At 35.8% G+C, this 27,435-nt stretch overlaps 1 pseudogene; it reads right to left on the bottom strand.

The window, feature by feature from the left end:
* Window positions 1–27,435, bottom strand: part of LOC112397414 (UDP-glucuronosyltransferase 2C1-like) — a 36,641-nt pseudogene that overhangs the window by 1,859 nt on the left and 7,347 nt on the right.

The raw sequence follows: 27,435 nt of genomic DNA, 5'->3' as shown, positions 1-27,435 counted from the left end.
CTATAACTTATTCACTTCAAACTAAAAGTTTGTACCCTTTGACCAACATCTCTTCACTTCCCAAACCCCTAGACTCTAGTTACCACCAACCTGCTTTCAGTTTCTATGAATTTGACTTTTTAGATTACACATATAAGTGATATCATACAGTATTTGGCTTTCTCTGCCTGACTTATTTCACTTAGAACAATGTCATGTTACACAAATGGCAGGATTTCCTTCTTTCTCTTTCCTGAATAATATTTCTTTACATACATATACCACATCTTCTTTATCCATTTATCCATTGATGGATAATTAGGTTGTTTTTATATCTTAGTTGTTATGAATAACACTACAATGAACATAGAAATGCAGGTATCTCTTCCATATTCCGTTGTAATTTCCTTTAGATGTATACCCCAAAGTGGCATTGCTGAATGATGTAGTAGTTCTATTTTAAATTTTTGGAGGAAGCGCCATCCTATTTTCCATAGTGGTTACAGCAATTTACATTCCTACCAACACCCTTCTTCACTTCCTCACCAACATTTGTTATACCTTTTCTTTCATTGATGGCCATTCTAATAGGTATGAGGTGATATTTCATTGTGGTTTTGATTTGCATTTTCTGATGCTTACTGATGTCAACCCCCCTTTCATGTATCTGTTGGCCATTTGTACATCTTCTTTGGAAAAATGTTTATTTAGTAACTCTACTAATTTTTAAATTTTTCTTTACTTGAGTTATATGAGTTTTTATATATTTTGTATTTTAACCTTATCAGATATCTAATTTGCAAACATTTTCTCCCATTTTGTAGGTTTTCTTTCATTTTGTAGATCATTTCTTTTGCTGTGCAGGAGCTTTTAAATTTGATGTAGCCCACTTGTTGATTCTTGTATTTGTTCCTTGTGCTGTCGTTGGCATATCCAAAATATTGTTACAAAGACCCTTGCCAAGGAGATTTTTTCCCCTATATTTTCTTCTAGGAGTTGTATGGTTTCAGGTCTTATGTTTAAGTTTTTAATCCATTTTTAGTTAATCTTTGTAAGTGATGTAAGATAGGGGTCCAATTTCATTCTGCTATATGAGATTATCTAGGTTCCCCAGCACCATTTATTGAAGACACAACTGTTTTCTTATTGAGTATTCTTGGCTCTTTTGTCAAATATTTTTTTACCTTATATGTGAGGGTTTACTTTTGGACACTCAATCCTGTCCGTTGGTCTATGTGTCTGTTTTTATGCCAGTACCATACTTTTAGAAGATCTGTAGCTTTGTAGTAGCTACAATTTAGGATTTGTGTTTCTATTTCTGTGCCCCAAAAGGCTTTAGAAACTGGTCACTCGACTTTCCTGTTGAGAAACTCTTTCTAGCTGGGAAGTTCCCTCTTGGTGTTGAGTAATGCTGGCTTGGAAATGGGATGATATGGGTAAAATGAAGCTGTCTTCATTCTGTTTTTGTGTGATTATTCTCAGGATTTTTTAGTTCCACAGTGTTGCTAAAATTCCTTAAGTGGACTTTAGAGCTCTCCCAGAGATGTTTTTGTTTATGGGTACTGTCATGTCTAATTGTCGATCTTTGTCAGGGGACAGGGAGGCTGGAGTCTTCTATGTCTCCATTTGGATCTCACTGTCTCACACTCTTTACTTCACTGTCTTTCTCTTGTTTTCAATTAAAATATACCAATATAGGATGTTTTTAATTAACAAGTAGAATGATCCTATTTTTATAAAAGTATTTCTATCTTTTTTTCTAGTTATAAATTAGTACGAGGAAATACCTAAAGTAATATTTCTATACTGATGGTTATAGCTGCATGTGGAGAGTTAAGTGATTTTTCATTTTTATTTCTCTATGCTTTTTTTTATATTGTCTAAATTCTTTATAGTGTTAACATCTGCATTTTTAAGAGATAAACAATAAGTATTATTAATAAAAATATTTGTGTCTCTTTAACAGCAGCTTAGTTTCTTTAAATAAATTTAGTATTTCTTTGAGGTTGTAATCTATTACCCAGTAACAGTAGGTGAATCTAAATACTTTCATAGAATTTGAGAAGTGTAAGACAATCATATTTGATGTTAGTTTTGTCCTGGTGATTATGTAAAAGTAATCAATTTAACTGAATGAAACAACTTACTCCTTTTAAAATACCGACGCTTCTCAGAAAAGAATATAGTCTATACTCAGGAAGGGTTGTTAATAACTGTGTTCAAAGTGTTAAGGAGATTGGAACTCGTAATTATGTGCAAATTTAATTCAACAGCTGCCCCTTTGGCTTTTATATGAGCAATATTATCATGCTGATCACCAAACAGGGGAATTACCGCCATAGGGACCCTGTGGTAAATAGCTTCATAGATCCCATTGGTTCCACAGTGAGTAATAAAAGCTCTGGCTTTGGGATGACCTAAAAATAAAATATATATCATTAGTAAGAGTTTCAGATACAGAAAATCATGACACCTTTATAAATCATTAATTCAATTAGGTAGCATCTTCTGCATAATTCTGTGCCATGAGGCCATATATAAATTCCTATAGGCTCTAAAGAAAGCAGCAATTAATTATTCCAGGCTAAGCAGCAATTAGTAATTCCAGCAATTAAGTCATTCCACACCTGTGAAAAGTTTGTGCAGAGTTAACCGATGGAGAGCACTTGACGTTGGACAGTTGCTGGGGTGAGAATACTTTAATAAAAAGGAATGGAGGGTTTTAAGAAAACAAACGCTTGCTTTAATAGGGAAAGGGAGTTGAGATGTGCAGGGTTTCAATGTGAGAATGTTGGCATAACAGGCTAGAAAGATCGACCTGGGCAAGTTCATGTAGTACTCTGTTTTAAAAATTGGGTTTTTAATTGATTATAAGTAATTTGAACCATTTATAATATTATAGATGGTGAAATGGCTTTTCAGATTTTTTTTCAAATAGCTACTGTGGGAAAAGTGAAGAGAGGAGGAAGATAATGGATACAGAAAGCCAGGAGGGTGTTGCAATATTCTATACAAAAGATAATGAGAGCCTGATGTAAAGGTACTTTCTTTGGCTCTGATTCTGAGGAGGGAGAGATTGTATCATAAACGGAAGAATTATAAATACCATATTTATGTTAGTGCTTGACAAAGATTCCATATTTGACCAAACTCTAGTCAGGCTCCTCTGAACTCTCTTTTCAAGTAGACCCTGATTTGGGGGCTTTTTGTTTATCTCTGCATTGCCCAATTTTAGCAACCATCCTTCTAAAGTCAGTTTAGCTAGATTCTCCCAGTACTGATACCTGATCACTCTTTTGAGCTGCTGCTTCCTCTTTCACCATCCCCCAAGTGATGGCTGATCACCCTGGCCTGCTGTCAACAAGAATCGGATTAGGTTAGTTTTGCCAGCGTCCTCCCTTGACCCTGATGTTTCTTCTAGTGATTTTCCATTCCACTGACCTCCCTCTCTGCACTTTGGTTATAAATTTCCCACTTTTCTTTCTGCATGCAGAGTTTAGTCCAATCTCTCTGTCTTACTGTAAAAGTCCATTGCAGTAGTTACTGTACTTATCATGGTGGTCTTGGCTAAAGTGTGCCTTACAGTCTTTAACAAGTGTCATGAATAAGTTTTTCTTTAACAAGCTCGAGAAGAAATGTGAAGAAGAAATTACGTTTTTTTTCTTATTTTGAATACAACTTATCTGTTATTGAGTAATCATTCAGATTATTCCTCATTCGTAATTAAGCAAAATTATTTAAGTTTGCTTCTCTTTGGTCTTACCCACGAAGATCATTCTGTGGAATCCATCCATATAGCCGGGTATTTTGCTCCTAGTGTTTCTGGTTTCTTTTCCTGTGTATCTCCACAGAACCTGCTAAGACAAGTGCATTTACTCTATTAGAAAACTTTTAGAATCACATCCCATCAGAAGGAGGCAGTTAACTTAGAATTAATCAGGTTTGATGACTCCAGGTAATATACAAGCAAACTGAGGTCCTAAGTGATTAAGTAATGAATGTTTTTAAACCTTTGACACCACAACAGTGTTTTCAAATGCTTGCAATAATCCTAGTCGATAGGCTATCATCATCAGGTTAATTCTAACTTGTAGATGAAGATAAAAGACAATCTGTATCTGAAACAAGTGTATATTGGTATTGCTAGGCCATTCTGGTAAAGTGGATTTTGAAACAAAGTTTTCAGAGGCAAAGGGAAGGAATGTGATTTACCTCACTAAGAAATTGTTAGGGCTTTGATCTTTGTTATATACTTGGTAGTAACTTAGAATCAAGTATTTCCTTTTTTATTATAGTAAAATATACATAATGATGTCTATCATTTTAAAGTATTGTAATTATAGAATCTGGTGGCACTAAATACATCCACAGTGGTATGTAACGATAAGCACTATCTATACCCCAAATGTTTTCATCTTCCCTACATAAACTCTGTATCATTAAGCAATAACTCCCTATTCCCCCCACTCCCTAGCCCCTGGTACCTCTATTCTACTTTCTGTCTCCATGAATTTGTCTAATCTAGGTATCTGATATAAGTGGAATCATACAGTATTTGTCTTCTGACAACATTATTTCACTTAGCATTATGTCTTCAAGGTTCATGTATATTGTAACATATCAGAATTTCCTTTCTTTTTAAGGCTGAATAATATTCCATTTTGTGTGTATATCACATTTTCTTTATCCATTCATTCTGGTATTGTGAATAATGTTGCTGTGACCATTGTTGTACAAATATCTGTTTGATTCCCTGATTTCAATTTCTCTTCATAAATAGTCAGGATTAGAATTACTGGGGCATATAACAGCTCTATGTTTAACTTAGTGAAGAACAAGAAAAATGTTTTTCAGAGCAGATACATCATTTTGCACTCTTATGAGTATAATAGAGAAGAACAAATCTGATTTCACATTAGATCTGTTTCTTTTACTTTAACCTTTCTGCTCTGTTTCCTGTGTTGGTCATGCTGGCTCTGTACCTTTTGTAAAATAATGTTGCCTACAGCCTGAAATGTACAGGATATCCTATTCTCAAGGCTCTGACCTTTAAGAGTCCATTAATATAGAGATAAAAGTTGCAGAACAGAAAATAATATTTGTCTTGTTGGAGGTTTACAGGAACATCATGACCTGACCTACTTGGAGAGTGGCAAGAACAAAGTACTGTCCTACACCAAGAAGTTTGCAACAACTAACCACATACCTCTCTTACCTTGCCTTTAAAAGTGCTTTGTTGAAACACTTTGGAGAGTTCAGGGCTTTCTGGGCACAAGCCATCCACCTCCTTTGTGGACTTGCAGTAAACCTTTCTCTGCTCCAAACTCCTATGTTTTGGTTTGCCTGGACTAACTGCATCAGGTATACAAACTTGCATTCAGTAACAGAATTGTAACGCACGAGGTCCTATTTCTCCATTTTCACACCAACCCTTGCTATTTTCCTTTTATTTATTTTTTATAATAGCCATCTTAATGTGTGAAGTGGTTCTTCGATTTGCATTTCCTTAATGATTAATGATTTTGAGCATCTTTGCATGTACTTTTTGACCTTTTGTTTATCTTATTTTGAGAAGTATCTATTCAAGTACTTTCCCATTTTTCAATTGTTTTTTTGTTGTTGTTGAGTTATAGGAGTTCTTTATGTATTGTGCACATTAGTTCCTTATCAGATACGTGATTTGCAGAGATTGTCTCCCAATCTGTATATTGTATTTCACTTTCTTGATAGTATCTTTTGATGCACAAAGTTCTGCATTTGATGAAGTCCAATTTATTTACTTTTATTGTTTGTGCTTTTGGTGTCATACCTATGAAATCATAGCAAAATACAATGTGATGAAGTTTTCCCTTAGAATTTTCTTGTAAAAGTATTATGTTTTTACTTCTAAAATTTGTCTCTGATCCATTTTGAGTTAATTTTTTTAAGGTAAGTGTCCAACTTTATTCCTTTGCATGTGGATATCAAGATTTTACAAGCACTATTTGTTGAGAAGATTGTCCTTTCCCCACTGAATGGTCTTGCATCCTTGTTGAAAATCAATTGCCCATACGTGTGAGGGTTAATTTCTACTTTGTCTTCTATTCCATTGGTTTATATGTCTGCCCTTTTCCCATTACTACACTGTTAATTTACTGTAGGTTTATAGTAAATTTCTAACTTCAGTGTTTGAAAGTGTGAGTCCTTTAACTTTGTTGTTTTTCAGGATTGTTTCGTCTATTTGTGGTTCTTGTAGTTCCATATGAGGTTGAGGATTGGAATTTTTATTTCTACAAAAATGCTGTTAGAGTTTTGATAGGCATTGCATTAAATCTGTAGATAGTTTTGGATAGTGTTGACATCTTAACCATGTTAAGTATTCCTATCATGAACATACATAGGATGAGTTTCCATGTATTTAGGTATCCTTTAATTTCTTGCAGCAATAATGTTTTGTGGCGAATTCCCTGGCTGTCCAGTGGTTAGGGCCCTGAGCTTCCACTGCAGGAGGCATAGGTTCAATCCCTGGTTGGGGAACTAAGATCCTACATGCCACGCAGCACAGTAATAATAATAATAATAATAATAATAATAATAATAATAATATTTTGTGGTTCTCATCATGCAAATGTTTTACCTCCTTGGTTAGATTTATTCTTAAGTATTTAATTTGTTTTGTTGCTCTAGTAAGTGGAAGTTTAAAAGTTTCATATTCAGAGTGTTCACTGACCTTGTGTGTATGAACAAAACTGATTTTTGCCTGTTAATCTTGTATTATGCACCTTAGTTAAGTTTGGTTATTATCCTTAGTAGTTTTTTTGTGAATTCTTTGAGATTTTCTATGTATAGTATCATGTCATCTGCAAATACACATTGCTTTACCTCTCTCATTCCAGTGTGGATGCATTTTTATTTCTTTTTCCTGTGTCATTCCTATGCTAGAACTTCTGGTATAAGGTTAAATAGCAGCAGTGAAACAATACAACCTTGTATTTTTCCTGATCTTAGGAAGAAAGCTTTCAGTTTATACCACTGAGTATGACATAAGCTGTGGGTTTTTCAAAAGTATCCTGTATCATATTGAGGACTTCTCCTTCTATTCCTAAATTTCTTGAGAGTTTTCATCAAAAGAATGTTGGATTTTCTCAACTTCCTTTGCTGTGTAAGTTAAAATGATCATTTGTTTGTTTGTTTTTCCCTTCATTATATTCATGTGCTGTATTACATGGATTGATTTACATTTGCTGAACCAGCTTTGCAAAAATAGAATAAGTATCATTTTACTATGGTGAATACTCCTTTCAATATTCTAGAGGATTTGATCTGCAAATCTTTTCTTGAGTATTTTAATGTCCATATTTAGAAATGATCATGGTCCGTAATTTTATTTTGTGATGTCTTTATCTGGCTGTTGGGAAAACTAGTAAAGTAGTCTTGTTTAGGCTTCAGAGGCAAAAGAAGGCCTCTGACTGACTTGTGATCCTGCCTGGACTGCAGGCCTGGTTGCACACCTAACAATTCTTACTAACAAGTCAAGCAGCAAGTACAATAAGAAAGGGAGTGGGTCTTGGAATTTCTTGAGCCCTGGGGACCTGGCCAGTCCCCTGGGGTCTAGAAAATCTTGTGACTCATATGGTGAAACCAACAGCATTGTTACAGTTGAACCAGGGCTGCATTTTTACATGCAAACTGATGACATCAGTTTGTGGCCTGGAATTATAAACGGAAGCCCCCAGAACTACAATTTGAAGTTTCACCCCTGAGGTGGACGCACCGCCTGGGACCCTTCCCAGCTGGGACTCCAGATTGCTGTTACTCGGGATTTCCCAGCTGCTGTTTGAATCTGGATGAAGATGTTGGCCCAATCTGGTGATGTATACTCTGTTATGTCTTTCTAATACTTTTATTCATCCCCTTCTAATGACTGTATATTGAAATTAAGTTAAATCATCTTCTATTAAAGAAATTAATTAAATCTGTTCAGTTGTGTGAGACAAGTGGGTATTTTGCTGGTGAGTCCAACGAACCTTGAAACTGAAAGCAGGTTTTGGCAATACACAGGCTTTCATATCAGGTAAATCTAGCCTCACAGCATTATATAATGTTTCCTTCTTTTCACTTTTTTGGAATATTTGAAAAGGATTACTTAATTATATAAATGTTTGATAGAATTTGTTAGTGATGTTATCTCTCCAGGACTTTTCCTTTTTGGTAGGTTTTTGATTACTATTTCAGTCTCTTAATTTGATATAGGTCTGTTGAAATACTCTATTTCTTGTTTAGTCAGTGTAAGTAAATTGAGTTTTTCAAGGTATTTATCCACGTATTCCAGGTTGTCTAATTTTTGTTGTGCAAGTTTTGATAATATCCTCTTTTTTTTCTTTCAGTTTTGTTGATATATAATTGATATACAGCACTAAGTTTAAGTTGTATAGCATTATAATTTTACTTACATACATTATGAAGTGATTATCACAATAAGTGATAAGTGAATAAGTGAATATCCATCATCTTATGTAGGTACAAAATTAAAGAAATAGAAAAAAAATTTCTTCACATGAGAACTCAAGATTTACTCTCAACAATTTTCATATATAACATACAGCAGTGTTTATTTATGATGTATATTGCATTCCTAGTACTCATTTATTGTATAACTGGAAGTTTGAACCTTTTAACCACCTTCCTCCAATTGTCTTTTCCCCAGTCCCCTGCCTCTGGTAACCACAAATCTGATCTATTTTTCCATGAGGTTGTTTTTTCTTTTCTGTTTTGAAGTATAACTAACCTACAACACTATGTTAGTTCCTGTTACACAGTATAGCTATTTGGTATTTCTATACCTCTCAAAATGATCATCACAATAAGTCTAGTTACAACATGTAAAACTATTGCATAGTTATTGTCTTATTCCCCACACTGTATTTAGCAAGATTCATACATATATATGTGAAAATACATGATTATTTTAAGTTGCTGATCTCTTAAGTTCAAGTGTATTTTAACAACCTTGCATTTTTACTTCCCTCACCACACTTACTATTTTTGACATCATATTTTAAACCTTTTAGTTTCATGTATCTCTTAACTACTTATTATGAGTATACATGATTGTATTACTTTTGTGTTCTAACCTTCCTTCTAGCTTTATATCTGGCTGATTTACTAACTTTACTATATATTTTCCTTTACCTATTTTTCCTTTTGTGATTTTCATGTTTCTAGTTGTGACCTTTTCTCTCTCACTTAGAAAAGTCCCCTTAACATTTCTTGTACACCTGGTTTGGTGGTGCTGAACTCTTTAACTTTTGCTTTCTTGTAAAACTTTTGATCTCTCCATCAAACATGAATGAGAGCCTTGCTGGTGAAAGTATTCCTGGTAGTAGGTTTTCCCCTTTCATCATTTTAAATATTATATATTGTGCCACTCCCTTCAGGTCTGCAGTGTTTCTGCTGAAAAGTTAGCCAATAGGCTTATGGGAGTTTCCTTGTAAGTAACTTGTTCCTTTTCCCTTGCTGCTTTTAAAATTTTCTCTTAATTTTTGCCATTTTAATTACAATGTGTCTTGGTGTGGTCTTCTTTGGGTTGATCCTGTGTGGGATTGTCTCTGCTTCCTACAACTAGATGACTGTTTCCTTTCCCAAGTTAGGGAATTATAGCTATTATGTCTTCAAATATGTTCTCTGCCCCTTTCTGCCTCTCTTCTCCCTCTGGGAGACCTATAATGCAAATGTTAATATGCTTGATGTTGTCACAGAAGTCTCTTAAACTGTCTTCTTTCTTTTTATTCTTTTTAACTTCAATGATTTCCACTACTTTGTCTTTCAACTCGCTGATTGATGTCTCTGTATCATCTAATCTACTGTTGATTCTTTCTGGTGTATTTATCATTTCAGTTATTGTATTGTTCATCTTTGTTTTGTTCTTATTTATATTTTCTAATTTTTTGCTAAAAGCTTCTACCTTCTCACTCTGTTTATTTAATCTTCTCCCCAGTTTTTCTGAACATCTTTACAATCATTACCTTGAACTTTCTATGGGGTAGATTGCCTATGTCCACTTCACTTAGTTCTTTTTCTGGGGTTTTATGTTGTTGCTTCATTTGCAACATATTCCTCTGTTGCCTTATTTCACCCAACTTGCAGTTTTTATTTTTATGTATCTGAAGGTTGGTTACATTTCCTGACCTTGTAAAAGTGGCCTTTTGTATTAGACATCCTATCCATCCAAGCAGTGCACCCTCATCCGGTCACCAGACTTAGATGCTCTAGGGGTACCTGTATTTGGGCTGCCTGTGTCCTCTTGTTGTGGTAGATTGATTACTATGAGCCATTAGCTCTTCTGAAAGTACTCTCCACTGGCCTTTAAGGCCATTGTTTTGGGGGCATGGCTTCCTGGTGCTGGAGCCCTGGTCTGGGGAGCCTAATGTTGGGCTTGAACCATGCACTCCTTGGGGACAATCTTTGCTAATTTGCTCCCTTGGTGCTATGAGTCTTGACTATACCACTTCTTCATCCCCGCTATCTGTCTCACTGTGCTAAGAGGTAAGCTGGGGTATTCTTCTCCCATCTTGGCTACAACTCCTTCATATCCTCTTATAAACTTTTTGTTTTTGAAAAGCCTTTAGTAATCTCCCTAGGTTCATTTCTCATTTTAAAATTATTTGCATCTACTTTTTTTTTTTTCTCTTTGGCAGTTTAGCTAAAAGTTTGATAATTTTGCTGACCTTTTCAAAGAACCAGGTTTATGTATTATTGATTTTCTCTTTTTTTGTTGTTTGTTTGTTTTGTTTATCTCTGCTCTAACTCCATTATTTTTTTCCTTCTGCTATATTTTGGTTTAGTTTGCCTTCTTTTTATAGTTCTTTACAGTATAACATTAGTATATTGATTTTTAGATCTTTCTTCTTATTTAATGTAGGCACTTGCACCTATAAATTCCTCTCTGAGTCCTGCTTCTCCACATCTATTGATTTGAACTGTTGTGTTTTCATTCATTAAAAAAAATTTTTTCTGGGGGCTTCCCTGGTGGCGCAGTGGTTGAGAGTCTGCCTGTCGATGCAGGGGACGTGGGTTTGTGCCCCGGTCCAGGAGGATCCCACATGCCACGGAGCGGCTGGGCCCGTGAGCCATGGCTGCAGATCCTGCGTGTCTGGAGCCTGTGCTCCACAACGGGAGAGGCCACAACAGTGAGAGGGCTGCGTACTGCCAAAAAAAAATTTCCAATTACTTTTCTTTCCAGATTTTTAAAAAGTTTATATTTTACAATACTTTTACATTTACAGAAAAATTGCAGAATTTCCATAAACCCCACATCCAATTTCTGCTATTACTAGCGTCTAACATTAGTATGGTACACTTGATTTCTTTTTTATTCTTGAATTTTATTTATTCTTTTTATGCAGCATGTTCTTATTAGTTATCTATTTTATACATATTAGTGTATATATGTCAATCCTAATCTCCCAATTCATCCCACCACCTCTTGCCCCCATGTCCATACATTTGTTCTCTACATCTGTGTCTCTATTTATGCCTTGCAAACTGGATCATCTTTACCATTTTTCTGGATTCCACATATATGCATTAATATACGATATTTGTTTTTCTTTTTCTGACTTACCTCACTTTGTATGACAGTCTCGAGATCCATCCACGTACCTACATATGACCCAATTTCATTCCTTTTTATGGCTGAGTAATATTCCACTGTATATATGTACCACATCTTCTTTATCCATTCGTCTGTCAGTGGGCATTTAGGTTGCTTCCATGACCTGGTTATTGTAAATAGTGTTGCAATGAACTTTAGATTGCATGTGTCTTTTTGAATTATGGTTTTCTCTGGGTATATGCCCAGTAGTGGGATTGCTGGGTCATATGGTAGTTCTCTTTTTAGTTTTTCAAGGAACCTCCATACTGTTCTCCATAGTGGCTGTATCAATTTACATTCCCACCAACAGTGCAAGAGGGTCCCCTTTTCTCCACACCCTCTCCAGCATTTGTTGTTTGTAGATTTTCTGATGATGCCCATTCTAACTGGTGTGAGGTGATACCTCATTGTAGTTTTGATTTGCATTTCTCTAACAATTAGTGATGTTGAGCAGCTTTTCATGTGCCTCTTGGCCATCTGTATGTCTTCTTTGGAGAAATGTCTATTTAGGTCTTCTGCCCATTTTTGGATTGGGTTGTTTGGTTTTTTGTTACTGAGCTACATGAGCTGTTTATGTATTTTGGAGATTAATCCTTTGTCTGTTGATTCATTTGCAAATATTTTCTCCCATTCTGAGTGTTGTCTTTTCATCTTGTTCATAGTTTCCTTCGCTGTGCAAAAGCTTTTAAGTTTCATTAGGTCCCATTTGTTTATTTCTGTTTTTATTTCCATTGCTCTAGGAGGTGTGTCAAAAAAGATCTTGCTGTGATTTATGTCAAGGAACATTCTTCCTATGTTTTCCTTTAAGAGTTTTATAGTGTCCAGTCTTACATTTAGGTCTTTAATCCATTTTGAGTTTATTTTTGTGTATGGTGTTAGGGAGTGTTCTAATTTCATTCCTTTACAAGTAGCTGTCCAGTTTCCCAGCACTGCTTATTGAAGAGACTGTCTTATATACATTGTATAACCTTGCCTCCTTTGTCATAGATTAGTTGACCATAGGTGCGTGGGTTTATCTCTGGGCTTTCTATCCTGTTCCATTGATCTATATTTCTGTTTTTGTGCCAGCAACATACTGTCTTGATTACTATAGCTTTGTAGTATAGTCTGAAGTCAGGGAGTCTGATTCCTCCAGCTCCAGTTTTTCCTCAAGATTGTTTTGGCTATTCAGGGTCTTTTGTGTCTCCATACAAATTTTCAGATTTTTGTTCTAGTTCTGTAAAAAAATACCATTGGTAATTTGTTAGGGATTGCATTGACTCTGTAGATTGCTTTGGGTAGTATAGTCATTTTCACAACACTGATTCTTCCAATCCAATAACATGCTATATCTCTCCATTTCTTTGTGTTATCTTTGATTTCTTTCAACAGTGTCTTATAGTTTTCTGAGTACAAGTCTTTTACCTCCTTAGGTAGATTTATTCCTAGGTATTTTATTCTTTATGTTGCAATGGTGAATGAGATTGTTTCCGTAATTTCTTTTTCTGATCTTTCATTGTTAGTGTATAGGAATGCAAGAGATTTCTGTGCATTAATTTTGTATCCTGCTACTTTACCAAATTCATTGATTAGCTCTAGTAGTTTTCTGGTGGCATCTTTAGGATTTTCTATGTATATTATCATGTCATCTGCAAACAGTGACGGTTTTACTTCTTCTTATCCAATTTGGATTCATTTTATTTCTTTTTCTTCTCTGACTGACATGGCTAGGACTTCCAAAACTATGTTGAAAATAAGTGGCTAGAGTAGACATCCTTGTCTTGTTCCTGATCTTAGAGGAAATACTTTCAGTTTTTCACCATTGAGAATGTTGTTTGCTGTGGGTTTATTATGTTGAGGTAGGTTCCCTCTAGGCCCACTTTCTGGAGAGTTTTTATCATAAATGGGTGTTGAATTTTGTCAGAAGCTTTTTCTGCATCTATTGAGATGATCATAAGGTTTTTATTCTTCAATTTGTTAATACGGTGTATCACATTGATTGATTTGCATATATTAAAGAATCCTTGCATATAACTTCCACTTGATCATAGTGTATGATTCTTTTAATGTGTTGTTGGATTCTGTTTGCTAGTATTTTGTTGAGGATTTTTGCATCTATATTTATCAGTGATATTAGTATTTAATTTCTTCTTCTTTTTTTTTTTTTTTTTGTAGCATCTTTGCCTGGTTTTGGTATCAGGGTGATGGTGGCCTCATAGAATGACTTTGGGAGTGTTCCTTCCTCTGCAGTTGTTTGGAAGAGCTTGAGAAGGATGGGTGTTAGCTCTTCTCTAAATATTTGATAGAATTCACCTGTGAGTCCATCTGGTCCCGGACTTTTGTTTGTTGGAAGATTTTTATTCACAGTTTCATTTCATTACTTGTGATAGGTGTGTTCATATTTTCTATTTCTTCCTGGTTCAGCCTTGGAAGTTTACACCTTTCTAAGGATTTGTCCGTTTCTTCCAAGGTTTCCCTTTTATTGACATAGAGTTCCTTGTAGTAGTCTCTTATTATGCTTTGTATTTCTGTGGTGCCTGTTGTGACTTCTCCTTTTTCATTTCTAATTTTATTGATTTGAGTCCTCTCCCTCTCTTTCTTGATGAGTCTGGTTAAAGGTTTACTTGAGAAGAAAGTGTAATATGCTGTTTTTGGATGGAATGTCTTATAAATATCAATTTAATCCATCTGGTCTTTTGTGTCATTTAAAGCTTTTGTTTCCTTATTAATTTTCTGTCTGGATGATCTGTCCATTGGTTTAAGTGAGGTGTTAAAGTCTCCCACTATTATTGTGTTACTGATGATTTCCTCTTTTATAGCTGTTAGCATTTGCCTTATGTACTGAGGTGCTCCTATTTTGGGTGCATATATATTTGTAATTGCTATATCTTCTTCTTGGATTGATCCTTTGGTCATTATGTAGTGCCCTTCCTTATCTCTTGTAACATTCTTTATTTTAAAATCTATTTTATCTGATGTGAGAATTACTACTACAGCTTTCTTTTGACTTCCATTTGCATGGAATATCTTTTCCATTCCCTCACTTTCAGTCTGTGTGTGTCCCTAGGTCTGAAGTGGGTCTCTTGTAGACAGCATATATATGGGTCTTGTTTTTGTAACCATTCAGTGAGCCTGTGTCTTTTGGTTGGAACATTTAATCCATTCACGTTTAAGGTAATTATCGATATGTATGTTCCTATGACTATTTTCTTAATTGTTTTGGGTTTGTTTTTGTAGGTTCTTTTCTTCTCTTTTGTTTCCCACTTAGAGAAGTTCCTTTAGCATTTGTTGTAGAGCTGGTTTGGTGGTGCTGAATTCTCTTAGCTTTTGCTTGTCTGTAAAGCTCTTGATTTTTCTATCAAACATGAATGAGATCCTTGCTGTGTAGAGTAATGTTGGTTGTAGGTCCTTCCCTTTCATTGCTTTAAATATATCATACCACTCCTTTCTGGCTTGCTGAGTTTCTGGTGAGAAGCTGTTAACCTTATGGGAGTTCCCTTGTATGGTATTTGTCACTTTTCCCTTGTTGCTTTTAATAATTTTTGTCAATTTGATTACTATGTGTCTTGTTGTGTTTCTCCTTGGGTTTATCCTGTCTGGGACTCTCTGTGCTTCCTGGACTTTGGTGGCTATTTCCTTTCCCAAATTAGGGAAGTTTTTGACTATAAACTTTTCAAATATTTTCCTGGGTGCTTTCTTTCTCTCTTCTCCTCCTGGAACCCCTATAATGTGAATGTTGGTGCATTTAATGTTGTCCCAGAGGTCTCTTAGGCTGTCTTCATTTATTTTCATTCTTTTTTCTTTATTCTGTTCCATGGCAGTGATTTCTACCATTCTGTCTTCAAGGTCAGTTATCCGTTCGTCTGCCTCAGTTATTCTACTATTGATTCCTTCTAGTGTATTTTTCATTTTAGTTATTGCATTGTTCATCTCTGTTTGTTTCTTCTTTAATTCTTCTAATTCTTTGTTAAACATTTCTTGCATCATCTTGATATTTGCTTCCATTCTTTTTCCGATGTCCAGGATCATCTTCACTATCATTATTCTGAATTCTTTTTCTGGAAGGTTGCCTATCTTTGTTTCATTTAGTTTTTTTTTCTGGGGTTTTATCTTGTTCCTTCATCTGGTGTATATATAGTCTTCTGCCCTTTCATTTTGTCTGTCTTTCTGTGAATGTGGTTTTCATTCCACAGGCTACAGGACTGTAGTTCTTCTTGCTTCTGCTGTCTGCTTTCTGATGGATGAGGCTGTCTAAGTGGTTTGTGCAAGCTTCCTGATGGGAGGGACTGGTGGTGGGTAGAACTGGGTGTTGCTCTGGAGAGCAGAGCTCAGTAAAACTTTAATCCATTTGTCTCCTGATGCATGGGGCTGAGTTCCCTCCCTGTTAGTTGTTTGGCCTGAGGCATCTGAGGACTGGATCCTACAGGCTCTTTCGTGGGGCTCATGGCGGACTCTGGCAAGGATCATGCCAAAGAGTACTTCCCAGAACTTCTGCTGCCAGTGTCCTCATCCCTGTGGTGAACCACTGCCACCTCCCACCTCTGCAGAATACCCTCCAACACTAGCAGTTAGGTCTGCTTCAGTCTCCTATGGAGTCATTGCTCCTTCCCCCTGGGTCCTGATGTGCACACTACTTTGTGTGTGTCCTCCAAGAGTGGAGTCTCTGTTTCCCTCAGTCCTGTCAAAATCCTGCAATAAAATCCCACTAGCCTTTAAAGTCTGATTCTCTGGGAATTTCTCCTCCCACTGCTGGACCCCCAGGTTGGGAAGCCTGACATGGGGATCAGTACCTTCACTCCAGTGGGTGGACTTCTGTGGTGCAATTGTTCTCCATGTATCTTTTTTGGTGAGTTCCAGTGTCTTCCTGTCGATGATTGTTTGTTTTGATTCCGGTGCTCTTCCAAGAGGGAGTGAGCACACATCCTTCTACTCCACCATCTTGAACAATCTCTTTCCAATTACTCTTGTGACTTATACTTTGACCAATTTTTTGTTAACTTCAATAGCATGAAAAAAACTTTGCTCTTATAGAGACCTATCTATCTCTTTCTTTATTGATGTGATAAATTACATATTTATACATTGTGCTCCTAATTACATAAATTAATAATTTCTTTTTATGAATTTTTATTTTAAATCATTGAGAAAATTTTTTAATAATTGGGGTTACAACACTACTGGCTTTTAAAAATTGCCTTTACTGTAATTTTACCTTACTGCTGACCTTTATTTCTTCATATGGATTTTTTTTTTAACATCTTTATTGGGGTATAATTGCTTTACAGTGCTGTGTTAGTTTCTGCTTTATAACAAAGTGAATCAGTTATACATATACATATGTTCCCATATGTCTTCCCTCTTGCGTCTCCCTCCCTCCCACTCTCCCTATCTCACCCCTCCAGGCTGTCACAAAGCACCGAGCTAATATCCCTGTGCCATGCGGCTGCTTCCTACTAGCTATCTACCTTACTACGTTTGTTAGTGGGTAAATGTCCATGACTCTCTCTCGCCCTGTCAAAGCTCACCCTTCCCCCTCCCCATATCCTCATGTCCGTTCTCCAGTAGGTCTTAGAGTGACCTGTGCTCGCACACAGGCCCCTTGGTAGTGGCAGCAGCAGCCTTAGCGTCTCCCGCCCGTCTCTGGGGTTCGCGCCTTTTGCTGCGGCTCGCGCCCGTCTCTGGAGTTCCTTTAAGCAGCGCTCTTAAACCCCTCTCCTCACGCACCAGGAAACAAAGAGGGAAGAAAAAGTCTCTTGCCTCTTCGGCAGGTGCAGACTTTTCCCCAGACTCCCTCCCGGCCAGCCGTGGTGCACTAATCCCTTCGGGCTATGTTCAAGCCACCAACCCCAGTCCTCTCCCTGCGCTCCATCCGAAACGGAAACCCGAGCCTCAGCTCGCAGCCCCGCCCGCCCCGGCGGTTGAGCAGACAAGCCTCGGGCTGGTGAGTGTCGGTCGGCACCGATCCTCTGTTCGGGAATCTCCCCGCTTTGCCCTCCGCACCCGTCGCTGTGCACTCTTCCGCGGTCCCGTAGCTCATCTCTCCGCCTCCCGCAGTCTGCGCCCGCGAAGGGGCTTCCTAGTGTGTGGAAACTTTTCCTCCTCCACAGCTCCCTCCCACTGGTGCAGGTGCCGTCCTTATTCTTTTGTCTCTGTTTTATCTTTTTTTCTTTTGCCCTACCCAGGTACGTGGGGAGTTTCTTGCCTTTTGGTAGGTCTGAGATCTTCTGCCAGCCTTCAGTAGGTGTTCTGTAGGAGTTGTTCCAAGTGTAGATGTATTTCTGGTGTATCCGTGGGGAGGAAGATGATCTCCGCGTCTTACTCTTCCGCCATCTTCAAGCCGTACCCCTCTTCATATGGTTTTACCTTACTGTCTAGCAGCATTTTATTTCAATTAGAAAGACTCCATTTGCATTTTTACAAGGAAAATCTACTGTTAATTATGTCCCTTAGCTTTTGTTTTTCTTGGAATATTTTAATTTCTACTTCATTTTTGAAGGAAATTTTGCCTGATATAGCATTCTTGGTTAACAATTTGTCTTTGAGGACTTTGAATTTATCAATCTACTGCCTTTTGGCCTCCAAAGTTTCTGATGAGATATTGGCTAGTCACCATAGTCAAGATACCTTTTAGGTGATGAATTCCTTCTCTCTTGCTGCTTTCAAGATTCACTTATTATCTTTGGCTTTTAACATCCTGGTTATAATATGTCCTAGTTTAGGTCTCTTTGAGTTTATCCTACTTGGTGTTCACTAAACTTCTTGGTTTTGTAGATTTATGTATTTCATTAAATTGGGCTATTTTAGGCCATTATTTCTTTAAATATCCTTTCTGCCCATTTCTCTCTTTCTGGGGCTTCCACAATGTGTATGCTCATTCACTGGATGATGTCCCAGAAGTTTGTTAAGCTTTGTTCATTTTTCTTCATTTGTTTTTCTTTCTGTTCCCCCAACTTGATAAATATCAATTATCCTTTCCTCAAGTTTATTTATAATTTTGCCTGTTCATTTCTGGTTTTGAACTCCTGAGGTGAGCTTTTCATTTCAGTTATTGTAATTTTCATCTCCAGGATTTCTTTTTGGCCCTTTCTTTAGTAATTTCTTTTTCATTATCAATATTTCATTTTGTACCTACATCATTTTTTTCTCTTTATCATTGTCTCCCTTTGGTTGTTAGTGCATCTTTACGGCAGTGGTTTTAAAGGCTTTTTGTAGCAGCCACAAAATCCAGACTTCCTCAGGAATGGTTTCTCTCTATTTTTTTCCTATGATTGAGCCATATTTTTGTCTATCTTCTTATGCCTTGTGATATCTGTTGAGAGCTGTACATTTGATTTTTATAATGCTCTAACTCCAGAAATCAGAATTGCCCCTTTGTTAGAGTTTGAATTTTTTTTTTTTCGGATTGTTGAAGTATTTGTCTTTACCAGAAACCAGGCTGAGTTTAAAGTTTTAGGTCTTCTCAGTTCTTTTATAAGCCAGTATCTTTCCCTGGACATGCACATAGCTTTCCAAATTCCACTATGTGAGGTTGTTTTTAATGACCTAATTCAATGTCTTGCTCCCTAATGGACAAAAAAAGAAAAAAATAGTGCTGATCCTTTAAAACTCCTGGATATTGTTTCTGCTTATGAAGGTTGAAACAACTCTGGCCAACTTCTGTGCCTACACTTCAAGGATCAGAGGCAGTAATCAGCAAACAGAATGCAGAACCCTAATATCTGGAAAATAAGGTCTTTTTTGCCCACAGTGGCTCCACCAATTTACACCAGAAATATAGGCATTTTGCCTGACATGGGGTTGAGTGATGGAGGCTTTGAAGTTGCTTTTAGTCTAAAGGGGTGAAATTTACTAAATTAACCACAGTTCCTAGTCAAGCTGTCCCCTGTGAGTTGTAAGTGCTCAGACAGGCCCCAGAGTTCCAATATAGTTACTTCCTACAGCTTTGGCTAGCACAATTATTTTTTTGGTAGAGAGACAAACAAAATTTGTGCTTCCTATTCTACCCTGTTTTCACCCATAAGCATTGCATTTTAATGCAATTGAAAACTCAATAATTTTATGAAAATGCTTTTTGGATTAAATATTTAAATGGGTACTACTTACACAAAATAATTTTAAAGTAACTTCATTATGAATACAAAAATTATTATGATGATTTGTAACTTAAAATTACATTTAATTCTCTATTTTAACTAAAGGTAAGGAGAAAAGGGTGTCCCTGGCAGTTTAAAAGCAACATCACTCAGTTATAACCTAGAATGGTATCAATAAATAATTGTAATTTATAGGAACATCATAGAGTGAACTGCATAAATCTTTTAGTGTATTATTATAGTTTTTAACTGTTTAAATAGAAGAATCACTATTTAGGAGTATTTCAGGAATCTAAGCTGTCAATTCCGGGCTCAAACAGGGCCTGGTCCATGTCCATTAATTAAAAGGAAATAGAGTCCCAAGGCATTCTGTAAATCAAAGCTATATTTTTGAATATCTATTGCCTTATTCTCCATGATGGTAGTTGCAATTTGTGTGTATGCCTCAGATTAAAAAAACAATAAGCACAACAAAACAAGGTTAGATTACATGGAAGCCTTAAAATGTAGATACAAAGCCGACTGAAAATTTGACAGTAGTGAATGATTGTTTTAGCTTATTATTTAAAGAAAATTTTGCAATATGTTTTCCTGTTAGTAATGCCAGGTTTAAAACAAGACAGCAATCAAATATCCTGTTTTAACAGTTAATAACTTTTTTTTTACAGTTCAGTTAAATTGACACTAACATTGCCAATAACATTTCTGACATTTTAAAGCACGCTTTTAAGGAGATCTTCATGGAATTTAAAATAGCTGTCCCTGAAAAAATAAGATTATCTGACCTTCTGAGGAATCTGGGCAAGGGCTGATGCAATCACATTAGACTTCTCTTCTGTGAGGTTTTTGATCATTGACCCCAGAGTAAACACTACAACTGCAACTTTTTTTTAAAACATCTTTATTGGAGTATAATTGCTTTACAATGGTATGTTAGTTTCTGCTTTATAACAAAGTGAATCAGTTATACATATACGTATGTCCCCATATCTCTTCCCTTTTGCATCTGCCTCCCTCCCACCTTCCCTATCCCACACATCTAGGTGGTCACAAAGCACCGAGCTGATCTCCCTGTGCTATGCGGCTGCTTCCCACTAGCTATCTATTTTACATTTGGTAGTGTATATATATCCACGCTACTCTCTCACTTTGTCCCAGCTTACTCTTCCCCCTCCCTATATCCTAAAGTCCATTCTCTAGTAGGTCAGTGTCTTTATTCCCATCTTGCCCCTCGTTCTTCATGACCTTTTTTTTTTTGATTCCGCATGTATGTGTTAGCATACGGTATTTGTTTTTCTCTTTTTGACTTACTTCACTCTGTATGACAGAACCTAGATCCATCCACCTCACTACAAATAACTCAATTTCGTTTCTTTTTATGGCTGAGTAATATTCCATTGTATATATGTGCCACATCTTCTTTATCCATTCATCTGTTGATGGACACTTAGGTTGCTTCCATGTCCTGGCTATTGTAAATAGAGCTGCAATGAACATTTTGGTACATTACTCTTTTTGAATTATGGTTTTCTCAGGGTATATGCCCAGGAGTGGGATTGCTGGATCATATGGTAGTTCTATTTTTAGTTTTTTAAGGAAGCTCCATACTGTTCTCCATAGTGGCTGTATCAATTTACATTCCCACCAACAGTGCAAGAGGGTTCTCTTTTCTCCACACCCTCTCCAGCATTTATTTTTTGTAGATTTTTTATGATGGCCATTCTGACCGGTGTGAGATGACATCTCATTGTAGTTTTGATTTGCATTTCTCTAATGATTAGTGATGTTGAGCATTCTTTCATGTGCCTCTTGGCCATCTGTATGTCTTCTTTGGAGAAATGTCTATTTAGGTCTTCTGCCCATTTTTGGATTGGGTTGTTTGTTTTTTTGATATTGAGCTGCATGTGCTGCTTGTAAATTTCAGAGATTAATTCTTTGTCAGTTGCTTCATTTGCAAATATTTTCTTCCATTCTGAGGGTTGTATTTTCATCTTGTTTATGGTTTATTTGCTGTGCAAAAGCTTTGAAGTTTCATTAGGTCCTGTTTGTTTATTTTTGTTTTTATTTCTACTTCTCCAGGTGGTGGGTCAAAAAGGAACTTGCTGTGATTTATGTCATAGAGTGTTCTGTCTATGTTTTCCTCTAAGAGTTTGATAGTGTCTGGCCTTACATTTTGGGCTTTCTATCCTTTTCCATTCATCTATATTTCTGTTTTTGTGCCAGTACCATATTGTCTTGATTACTGTAGCTTTGTAGTATAATCTGAAGCCAGGTATCCTGATTCCTCCAGCTCCGTTTTCTTTCTCAAGATTTCTTTGGCTGTTCAGAGTCTTTTGTGTTTTCAAACAAATTTCTAGATATTTTATTCTTTTTGTTTCAATAGTAAATGGAAGTGTTTTCTTAATTTCACTTTCAGATTTTTCATCAGTGTATAGGAATGCCAGAGATTTCTGTGCATTAATTTTGTATCCTGCTACATTACCAAATTCATTGATTAGCTCTAGTAGTTTTCTGGTAGCATCTTTAGGATTCTCTATGTATAGTATCATGTCATCTGCAAACAGTGACAGCTTTACTTCTTTTCCAATTTGGAGTCCTTTTATTTCTTTTTCTTCTCTGGTTGCTGTGGCTAAAACTTCCAAAACTATGCACAACTCCATTTTCTCCAGAGCTTTGCACAAACTCTTCTAACTCCTGTGAGGGAAACAGTCTTTGTTATATGAAAGTTGATAGTATCAAGAATAAGTCATACACTTTTCTCAACGTGTCAGAATTATTAGAACATTTCTGTTTTTCATATGTTAACCATTTCAGTGTACAAAATATGACCTGAAATCACTGGTTACTATACAAATTAAAAATGACTTAAATTGGATGTTCCCTTCAGCATGATAGAGCGGTGTGTGTGTGTGTGTGTGTGTGTGTGTGTGTGTGTGTGTGTTTACAAATTATTGACTACATATTATCTCCTGCCATGTGCAGAGCTCTTTACATGTATCCTTTAACTTAGATATATGTGAATTCTAAGAGATATGTATACATTTGCAAATGAGAAAGCTGTCTCAGTAAGGTTGAGTAAATTGTCCAAGTCTACACAGCAGTAGCTGGCAGAGCCAAATTTCTAAGTTAAGCTTGTTGATTGTAAAGCCAATGACTATATTCAGTACTCTCTATTGCCTTCCAAAACCCTCTCCACAATGTTCCAAATGAAGAATATTTGATTCCTGCTTTAAGTTAAATAGTTCCGGTGCTTCACTTTATATTTAGTTTTGGATGCTAATAAGATTATCATTCATTTTTCTGCTGAATTGCAGTCAGTATAATGACATAAGTTTGGTATATTTACTTTAACCTGTTTTCTAAATTTCAGTTTTCTTTTACCTTGGTTACATTTTCTCTTTGTATAAGCTTCCATAAACACATTTAGAAATGAGGTAGCAATGTAAATTCCTGACTAGATAAGACATGCAGAAAGAACTATAATGAATACTCTGAGGCTGACAGTAATATAATAGAAATATATGACTTTCCATTGAAAATAAAAATATATTTAATCATGTGGAAGTAAAAATGATCCTTTCATCCTATGTTTAACTATAAGAAAACTAAAACTAAGTCAACTAAATAAGAGAAGGAAAAAAAATGTATGAGTCTTGAAAGGGAAAGACAGGGAAGAGATTTATATTAAGGAATTGACTCACATGATTATGGAGTTTGGAAAGTTTAATCTGCAGAAGAGACCATGAGGCTGGAGACTCAGAGAAGAGCCATTGCTCTAGTCAAGTCTGAAGTCTGTCTACTGGCAGAATTCTTTTTTGCTTGGGAGCATTCAGTCTTTTGTTCTATTCAGGTCTTCAACTAATTGGGTGAGGCTCACCCACATAATAGAGAGTAATTTGTTTACTCAAGGTCCACATATTTAAATGTTAATGTCATCCAAAAATACCCTCACAGCAACTTCCAGAATGATGTTTGGCTAAATAGCTGGGTGCCTGGCCCAGGCAAGTTGATACATAAAATTAAACATCACACTATATTTTACGTGGATTGACTTAATATGTAAAGCTATCAATCTCTTTAAATTTCTTTTCATTTATGGCATTTTTCTTGATAAATTGGCACATATTTTAAAATTTATTAAAAAATTACATTTTCATCGATAATGAATGAACTTTGAAAAAGCAAAGGAAATACTGGAGACTACTTCATCAGATAATAATGCAGAATACAAAATGAAGGCTACTGAATTGCTAACAGACTAAGTGAACCATAGAATAATGTAGTTAGGACAGAAAGAGAGACATGAGTATGTGATAGTCCCGTTTATGCTAAAAATGGTATCACAATTCACTGGGACAATCAGTGAGAAAAATTCATACTGGGTGGATTGTTTATCAGGTAGTAGTATAACAATACATTCATTATTCAGACAAAACAGGGAGGTGAATGTTTACCTCCTAGCATGTATTAATAGAAAAATCTGAATGCATTAAATATATCATGTTAAACTATAATATTATACATTTAAAAATAAAATATAAGAGAATGTCTCTTTAACCTCAGAAAAGATACAAATATTTTAAATGAGACTTTGAAAAGTACAAATCATAAGGTATTAAAGGATGGATTTGATTACATCAAATTTGGCAGTTTATGTTTAAAAAAGGAAATTAGAGGTAATATTAACAAATATATGAAGCCATAGGAGAAGATATTTGCAATGGCTAGATCAAGGATTAATACCTAAATATTCTATGCTATGGAAAGAATTTGTATTTCTTGCAAAAATGTTAGAATATCCAAAATAATGTACTAAGTATATGAGTTTCAAAGAGGGAAAATAAGAATAATAAGTTTCTGAAAAGATGTTCAGCTTTGCTATTACAGAGAATACAAATAAAATTCAGCAATGTAATATCACTTTACCTCTTTGAAACTGACAAATAGAATAGTATCAAGGTGTAGATAAAATGTGGAAGATGTGACCACCTATGCACTCCTGATGAAACAACACATTTGTAGAGATATTCAGTGAAATTAAATGTACAACACAATTAAATATGCCAATAACCCATGATACTATAATTTAATCCCACTATTGGATATAGATCTCAAATATATGCCTAGCTTTGCAAATTTTCCTCCTAATATTCTCCGTTGTAGGATGGAGATGGGGACACCTAATTATCCTTTGTGAGGAATAAATAAAATGTGATAAATACATAAACCAAAACTCTGCAACTCTCACAATGAATTAAATGGATTTACAAATAGAAACTTGGATATACTTGAAAAAAATCATAGAGTAATAAGAAAAAGAAAATGTGAATTATAGTATAAAATAATTTATGTAATTATAAAACTCAAATCAATACTATATATAGTTTGAAGATCCACAGTATCTGTGTAAATTGAAGTGAGATGATAAATATTAAAAGCATTTGACTGGGTGCCTACTGGTTGTGGGGTAATGAAAAAAAAGAAGATAAAGAAAAAAAATGCTAGAAAATAAATCAAAAGAGATGTCAGCTATGGGCTGATTATCATATGGAATGAATTGTGAGAATGATTAATACATTCTGAGGCTCTGAAATTAAAAAAAGAAAACCCCAAATTCCACAATTCCACAAACTTACATTTTGGCATTCAAAATCAAATTGACATCTTTTTCATGTTGTAATGGAATCTGAATACATGTATCATATTGAAAATTCTATAATAGATCATGTGACAAATAGTGCTACTGACACAAACATTATTGAGTAATAATCTATTTTGAAGTGATAATTTTAAGGTTTAGATTGTGATTCAATGTCAGTTTGAGATAAGTAGTTCTTGTCCTGTGTGGATAAGTATTATTGTTGGAATTAGGCTGGTGATAAAAGCATATGAGATTGTTGTTTTACACAGGATGGATATATATTACTTTTGTAAATACTTGAGTTTATAATTGTAAATGTTATTATAATTGGAATTGTTAATATGAATAGTGTGACTAGTGTGAAGGAGGTAAATAAGTTTATTACTTTTATTTGGAGCGAAAATTTTCACTCCTCTCTCCAACCTTTTCCTACATCTTCCTTACAGGGAAAAGATGAAAGTCTGAGTCTTACTGCAGATCCCTAGTTGGGTCACATTCCTTAGAGGATTGTTGTGCTGAGTGCTATAAGAACACACATACATGATTAACTGTGACTCTCCCTCTACTTCTTCAGTAGATGGGGCTAAAAGTTTAAGAAGAAAAGACCCTGTTCCAAAGATGGGTCTTCAATACTGCTTTTTCCTTTTAATGTTTACATTGATCTGATTAATTTGACATAGCTGCCTGACATTGATATGATTTTGGCTCAAGGGTAGAAGCAGCTGTGTACACTTTGAGTTTAACCAAATGATCCAGGCTAATTTACCAGAGAGCTCTGCATAGGGATTAAGGCACAAATGTAGTTAACAAAGGGCTCGCACTTATATATCATGTCATTGTACATACTCTAACTCAGAAACAGAACACAAATGTGGTTATTGTTTGTGGAAATGTTCAAGTTTTACACTTTCTCCCATCATATTCCTTTCTATCAGAGCCTCAAACCTCACGATTACTTTACTTGTCACTCTCTTTATGTGTTAATTTGCACATTCACATGGACTCGTATTTGTATGTAAACGTAGATACAGTGTACTTTAGTATCTTTTTTTTTTAAAGATTTATTTATTTAATTTTATTTTTGGCTACATTAGGTCTTAGTGGCAGCACGTGGGATCTTCATTGAGGCATGCAGGATCTTTCCTTGCAGTGCGCGGGCTCTTCGTTGGGGCATGCGGGCTTCTCTCTAGTTATGGTGTGCGGGTTTTCTCTCTCTAGTTGTGGCACGTGGGCTCCAGAGTGCATGGGCTCTGTAGTTTGCGGCACGGCAGGCTCTCTAGTTTAGGTGTGCAGGTCAGTAGTTGTGCGCAGGTTTAGTTGCCCTGCGACATGTGGGATCTTAGTTCCCTGACCAGGATCAAACCCGCGTCCCCTGCACCATTAAGGCGGATTCTTTACCACTGGACCACAAGGGAGGTCCCCAGTATCTGCTTTTTATAGTTAGGGATACCATTGAAAATCTTCTGGAAATATTCTAATACCAAAATTAATCATGTGAATTATTCAAACAATTACATGTTATGAAAATGCTTGCTATATTAAAGAACCCCCTTACAGTTGTCATAAACTTAGGAATCATTTTTTTTCATGAGTGTGAGAGCATGTCATTATTGAACTGCAGAGATGTGATTGTGCTTTTGTAGTGTCCCCAGGGCCTTAGTGTTCTCTGATGGGTGGAGACAGGGGAAATAAGATCCATTGGAAATACTTCAAAGCTCTTACACTTTCTGGACATCCTTAAAGTTCATACAAAAGAAATCAGTTAGATCCTTGGTGACATATAGTTGGTAAAATAAATAAATGCACAAATTCACACAAACACACATTATATATACATGTATGTGTGTTACTGGGTCAATAATAAGGCAATAGGAGAATTCTGAATATTTTTGAATTATTAAATATAGCAAATATACTTATAAGTAAGTCTCACACTATCCCAACAGGGCATAGACCTTTTATCAAAAATTATGAAATAAAATAAAAAAGGCTCAGAATATTTAAGTGATTACTTTCTGAGCAGAAACAATGGCTTAGAACAAAGTAGAATGGAAATCCAATATCATTTAACTTGTCAAAATATTAATGTACATATTCATATAACAGGATAA

This window comes from Neophocaena asiaeorientalis, unplaced genomic scaffold, assembly GCF_003031525.2.
Source record: "Neophocaena asiaeorientalis asiaeorientalis breed wild unplaced genomic scaffold, Neophocaena_asiaeorientalis_V1.1 scaffold445, whole genome shotgun sequence".
Lineage (NCBI taxonomy): Eukaryota > Metazoa > Chordata > Mammalia > Artiodactyla > Phocoenidae > Neophocaena > Neophocaena asiaeorientalis.
Note: the sequence above shows the minus strand (reverse complement) of the source record. Positions and strands in the feature narration are given on the sequence as shown.